Source organism: Prionailurus viverrinus, chromosome C2 (assembly GCF_022837055.1).
Source record: "Prionailurus viverrinus isolate Anna chromosome C2, UM_Priviv_1.0, whole genome shotgun sequence".
Taxonomy (NCBI): domain Eukaryota; kingdom Metazoa; phylum Chordata; class Mammalia; order Carnivora; family Felidae; genus Prionailurus; species Prionailurus viverrinus.
In genome coordinates this window covers 148,607,358-148,613,856 of record NC_062569.1, presented here as the reverse complement: position 1 = coordinate 148,613,856, position 6,499 = coordinate 148,607,358, and the positions used below count along the sequence as shown (strand labels likewise).

The 6,499-nt window shown below is 48.3% G+C and overlaps 1 long non-coding RNA gene across 2 annotated transcripts; it reads right to left on the bottom strand.

The window, feature by feature from the left end:
- Window positions 1-662: 662 nt before the first annotated feature.
- On the bottom strand, window positions 663-6,155 carry LOC125174387 (uncharacterized). 2 transcript variants are annotated; one of them, XR_007155437.1, is made up of 3 exons: window positions 5,868-6,155; window positions 4,200-4,550; window positions 663-2,944 (listed from the first exon to the last, which is right to left on the bottom strand). It is a non-coding gene; the product is annotated as an uncharacterized LOC125174387 (long non-coding RNA). The 2 variants fall into 2 exon arrangements; XR_007155436.1 differs by having other exon boundaries at window positions 4,200-4,474.
- Window positions 6,156-6,499: the final 344 nt, after the last annotated feature.

Below are 6,499 nucleotides of genomic sequence, written 5' to 3'. Positions count from 1 at the left end.
GACCTTTGCTCACTATGATGTGTCATGGGTCATCCTGGTATCTCTAGGTTAACTAGACGAACTACAAAGAGAGCTTCCTTGATGGCTAAATGATGCCAATGTTCATAAAAAGAAAGATATTGTGGCTGTCAATTAATATTGGCATCTGCATCTGGTCTAACTGACTCCATGTGGTCCCTAGATGCAGTGGCTTAGGGCATTTAGAGAGCTAGGGTGGTTTTATAGTAACTAAGAACTATTTGGTTTAAGGTCCACTTGTTACTTTGGGAGTGGGTTTGCTTTTACTGCTGTCCAATGTAATAGATTTTGCCTAAGTTACCCAGATAGTTTTAAACTAGGAAGTTTAAAACTAAAAACTTCACTTGATCCTAAAATAAAGCAATTTGGATCCACCCAAATTTATCCAAAAATGATCAGTACTCCGACTCCTTGCTACACTGATCTAATATCAGTGTCCTTTCAGCAACAGACATCAGTCCAGATTTATGCACAGTGTAAATTCCAGAAAGCATTATCATTGAGGACCGGGCAACTCTTGAGTGATCAAACACACAGGAATCAGTATATGAATACACAAGTACATATATATTCATGGAAGATTTTAAACAGTTTCACTAAACTGCTTTTTTATCACTTAAAAATTGTTGGCCTCGGAAAAATGAGAAGTTCAACAAAGTGGGTTTTATTATTTTTCTTTTGCTTTTATCAACAGGCTGCAATCACATTTATGGAAGGATACATTCTTCCCAGAAGACACAGAGAAGCAGCTTCTTAGAAATACTGTTGGTGGGCAGATGATAACCATAACTGCAAAAGGACAAGACACATGTATCAATCGGCAAGAGCAAAGGCTTAAAGTAGCCCCTGTCTTCAGCAGTTCAAACTTTCCCTACAGTAAATAGACACGCAGTGAAACAAATTCACATGGCCATCAGCAAAACGAAGCCAGTCTTACTCTCCACCGCCACGAGGTGCTGCGATGGATTAAAAATATGTGAAGGATTTTTTACAGCCAATGGCTCACAACTTTGGGGTGTATCAGGATTGCCTGGCAGGTTGCTGTGAAGCAAATTCTTGGCTCTAGTTCACACATACTTGGTAGGTGATTAGGAGACCAAAAATCTGCCATTGAACTAGATCCCCTCGATTCTAATGCAGAAGAGTCTCTAGATCACGTTTTGAGAAATGCCAGACGGGGCACCACTCAGGAAAAGGCACAGCCCCACCCCCAAAGACAAATAAGTTTGGTAGATTTCACTTTTTAACTTGACAGGTGCCACCAGCCGTACCATAGTGGGATTAGCTGATTGAGGGCAAGTCCCTTAGGGCGGGGCCAAAACGTTCCTCACTTGGTCCCTGCATGGTGGCTCCTCCGTGTCTTTGCTATTATGAAACTCCTGTGGGGACACCTGATGTCCTTCATGCACTTTCATTTCGTGTGCTCTTTTCCAAGGAGGGAAAAGCCATCCGGACAACAAATCACTGCCTTCCTCACCAGAACCCCTGGGGAGATCCCACAAATGTTATTCAAAGTGTGGCTGGCACCCCGCCCAGGCCCAGAGGTACTCATCTAGCTGGTGCCTGGACAGGGTTTGGAGTCTGGGCCAAATCTGGAACGGGATTCTGAAAGCCAATATTGGATCATTTATGATTGAGACCTGCCAAATCATGTGTCAGGAATGTCTCATTCCTTCCCCATGAAGAGCGGCAGTGTTTAAGGAAAAAAACACAGCTCTGGAAATGGAGACGCTCTATGCATTATCCTTATTCATTAAAACTGGAACAAAACCCCAGGAAATGCAGACACCTCCCATCACCTCCACTTCCCTTTTTTCCCCTGGTTATTTGATATAAAGTGCTGCTGAAGCTATTCTGCAAGGACATACCACACGGAGGCATCTGCCAGGCCACTGTCCCCTTTCTTCTTGTCCAGCCTGATGCGAGGCGGTGAGAGGAGAGGTGTGGGGGTGGCAAATTAAACAAAACCTTTAAAAACCAAGACTCTGGCTGGGACTTCCACCACCCAGATTACCAAGTGGAGAGGCATTTTATTTTGCTAAATGAAAGAGCTAGTTTATATCTTCCCCGGATCATTTTCTAACCTAACTGCAGTGGAAACATTCTCAGAAAGAAAGACTTCCTTGTGTGTTTGCCCTTTATGTTGCCACGGGTCGTCCCACACGTAGAAGTTGGGCGGCGATCTGCTTCTGCTTGGGGACCAGGCCAGCCAGCAGGCTCCTTGGGTCTCGTTAGGTCGCAGTCGACTCCATGTTTAAAGGCAGTACCTCCCAGACGCGGCCCAACTCTGGAAAGCATTTGCTTCTCAGTTTGCTTCTACCCACGTGACGGCTGGCAAGTTTCTGGGCCGTTCTGAGCCTCCTTTTCTCCACTGATAAAATAGGCATAGATAATTCCTCAGAGAATGCGAAGGGGAACTCAGCGAGAGAGGCACAGCAAAGGGATGGCTCTTCCTTTTCCTTTGGCCTTTTTGCGGTGGGCGGGGACAGATCCGGGGATGGGAGGGAAGCGTGGCCGTTGGCTTGCTCCTCAGAAAATCTCTTCATTCGTGAAACTTTAGGGTGTCCTCCTTTTGCCCACATTTGTAGTGACGCGTTAGCCGCCTATCTGCAGAGATCTAACGATCTCGATCGGAGCGCTCTACACACAGTCCAGAGCTGACCTTCCATGCAGCGTCTTTGATGGCACTGATGATGAAACTGTTTCCTGCACAGAGGAATGTAAGTCTCTTGGCTCTCGCTGACTGTGACCTAATTTCACAGAAACAGTTCTTATACGTATTTTCGGTGCAAATAAAAAGCGACCTTTAAAATAGTCACAAATGGGACTCTAAGGGCGTCTACACCACCTCTGAAAGCACGTGAATGTCCGTGAGTACTTGTGGGCAGAACAAAGTTTCCAAAGAGAGCCTCGATAGCTGCACGTCCTGTGAAAATATAATGGGAGCCATGTATGTCATTTAAAACTTTCTAGTAGCTGCACTACAAAAGGAATTAAATTAATTCTAATCACCTATTTAGTTTAACCCAATATGTCCAAAATATTATGGTGTGAACATGTAATCAATATAAAAAATTATGAGATAGCTTACATTCTTTTCTCTCTCTCTTTTTTTTTTTTAACCAAGTTCACATTCAGACTCGCCTTATTTCAGGTGCTCCAAGGCCACGTGTGGCCAGTGGCTCCTATCCTGGACAATGCATATTGATAGCTTTTTCAGATTTTCACATCTCATTAATAATAAGTAGCGTTAATAACATAACAGTGAACAGTGAGAGAATAGCGTTGAAATCTTCCGAAACCAAGTTCTTGGTCGTCCCAATAACAATTCAAAGGTCTCCTTATGAGCTCAAAAAGACTTGCAGGTAAATTATCTCATCAGGCCCTCCTAACGACCCATGACGTGGACAGGGCAGATGTCATTTCCTAATATTATAGCCGAGCAAGCTAAGGCTTAAAAATATTAAGTAAGTGGCCCAAAGTTCAACAGCTAGAGGTTGGTGGGTTGGGAACTTGAACTGGGCCTCGGGACTCTAAATCTCTGGGTCTGGACGACAAAGAGGCAGCTGCCGCCCTCTGTGATCACATCGCTACCAGGGCAACTCTTGTTTGCATCCCGCACCGAATAATAAGGTCCAGGAGGACAGACTTTGACAGGCCTCCTGTCCACCAACAACACCTAACACGGTGCTTGGCACGGCGCAGGTACATGGCTCCTGCTTGGTGGATTCAATTCAACTGGACCAAAAGAGTGATCCACACCAGATGCCCTCACAGTCATCGCCAAACCTCCCCGTCTCTGGAACTTTCGGTGAAGCCAAAACCACAAAAACCACCTACATGCTGAGCTCCTGAGTCGCCTTTGTTCAGCCTTTGGGGGCCGCTCCTTCCCCAGCACACAAAATATATCTTAGGAGTTTGTGTCTGGGCGAATAACCTTCATCATGGCTCTGTTTCAATGCTCACTTAGGGCTTTTTAATGGAAATGTACACCATCGGTGGAAAACGCGCTCTGAAAGTAGACTCAGTCTGACTCGGGACTTGGATGCTAACCTCTACCCGCCCAAGACCACCCAGAGGAGCCCCGGGACCACCTTGTGAGCCTGGTGAAGATGTAATATGGGGGAAACACCCCCTTGCCCCTTCACCTTGCCAGCTGGATCGCGGTGAATCACACAGACCTGGGAGAGCGGTAAAATCCCTGACGAGCGATGTCAGAGGATGGCTTGAAACCTTGATGGAGACGCAGGTCTGTTCCCCGCTGCCTCCGTCCCGCGCTCCAGCTGTTCCCTGGCGTGCTTCTCTTCCCCTCTGTCGGCACCGGTCTCCTTCACTGAAGCTCTCTCGCCTCCCTGTGTGGCGGCCTGGCATCCCACATCTGGCTGCCATGCCAGGATTTCATGGAGAGCCTGGGCCAGGTGCTGAGAGCTGCTATCTCCTCATGGGTGTTAGGAGGCTGGAGCAAGGCAGAAATCCAGGACTGACGCTTTTCTGCCCCATGCCCTCACAGGCTGCTTCTTGCCAGCTTGCCACTAGGCACCAGAGAGGACGTTGGTACAGGGGGTACAAGCAAAAGCTTATTCTGCACTTTTTACGCACACCTTAAATTGGACTGGCAAACATTCCCATAGCCCAGGACCCCGCCTGCGCCCCTACACGTGCAATCTGGGGTCCAGCTATTTCTGTCAAATGTGTCATGTTTTTGTAAGGCTGCTCCGTGAATTAGTTTCTCTGGAGAAGACCCAAAACTGTATTCACATTTTGGTTGAAATAAGAATCATTTCGAAAGCTTTGTTAAATGAGCAAACGGAGCTTAGTGCTGTGAAACATTCAGGATTCACCTGGTTCATAGCCAAGTGCCTCCCATCCCTGCACGCTGGAGTTCCAGGTACTGGAGACACAAGGTGACTCAATCATAGAGTGTCTTATAGAGTTTACAGTCTAGTGGGTGGGAGGTGGGGGTGGGTAACGAACGGACAGAAGGCAAACAGGAAAACAAATCAAACAGATCATTCTAATAATCCTAAATGCTATGAAGACATTCAAACAGGGTAACAGGGCACAGAATTATGCTGGGATGGGGAAGTCCACTTAGAAAGGTGGTCTGGAAGGCTTTCCAGAAGAGGTAACGTTGGGACCGTGGAATGAATAGCAAGGAGCAGCCGGCCACATGGAGGTCCAGGGAAGAGCGTGTTAAGGAGAAGAACAGCCAAGGCAGAGTGAGCTTGGCGGGATGGGAGAGGCCAACGTGGCCGGAGAGTGGTGAGTGAGGGGAGGGGAAAGTAGGGAGGAATGATGTTGGGAGTCATTAGGGGCCCTACGGTGACAAGTATGGATTTTACTCGAGGCCTCAGGCAAAGCCATGGGAGGGCACAGAGCAGGGGAGTAATGTGAATCGTGAGTAATGTCGCTTAGGCTTTCCGAGGTTCACAACGGCTTCTGCTGGGGATGGATGGGGGAAGGGGCCAGAAGGAAAGCAGAGGGTTGCGGTGGCCTCTTTCAAGGACATCCCAGTCTAGAGAAGGAGCAGGCACAAAATACCTAGGACTCAGGTCGGGGTGAGCCAACAGAGCTTTAAACCGAGGCCGAGACAGCAGCCAATGGTGCTCGCTGAGGGGACGGTGTTGCAGCAGGGCCAAACCTCCGGCTTCGTGTAGGCCACATCTTGGGTTCCGTCCCTGACGCTAAGGGCCGTTAGACTGCTTATTCTCAGATAATTCCGTGAGAAAGAGAAAATTTTATCTTGTTTAAATCTCTTCCTGAAGTGGGAGTCCCTTTTCCTTTTGTCTCCCTCCGGACCCCTGGCACAGGCTACGTGCGGAATTGGCCCAAACGGAAGCAATACATACCAGTCTGACCCCAGGAAGAGAAGACATCGAGAAAGCTGATGGATGGGGAACCAGCCTTTGTCTTGCAGCCCAAACCTCCAGATGCTGGTGGAGACTTTGTAGGAAGACCCGGCCAGAATCTTCTGCCAGTCGGTTCTAGGGCACTGATCAGATACGCAGCACCTGGTGCGAGGAGCCCCGCCTGCCCTCATCCCCACAGAGGGGGAAGGGCAGGGAAATAAAGAGGAACCAGGAGAGGAAACACATGTCCGCTCATGTGAAGGAAGCGACAGCAGCTGGTACAGGAGAGCGGCCGTTACCTTAGAGGAGGCAGGCTCCTTGTTCCAAAACTGTATTTAAGATTGGGTTGGAGGGGGGAGTGCTCCTTTGTAAAAATAACTAGCTTCTGAAGGCGACGGGAAAACTGGGAGGCAGGTGGTAAGCGTAGGCCCCAGTGGAAAACATATCCCACCATCAGAAATCGCCCAAGAGGGGCAGACACTAGACTGAGGAGAAATGGCGATGGCAAATGACAAAGAAACCCTTCTGTGGTGACCTCTACAGAGTCAAAGAACCACCATTATGGGATGCGGCCCGAGCTTGAACGTCCCTCTGGGGAGGCCCAGCACTCCTCAAGACTATGCAGGAGTACA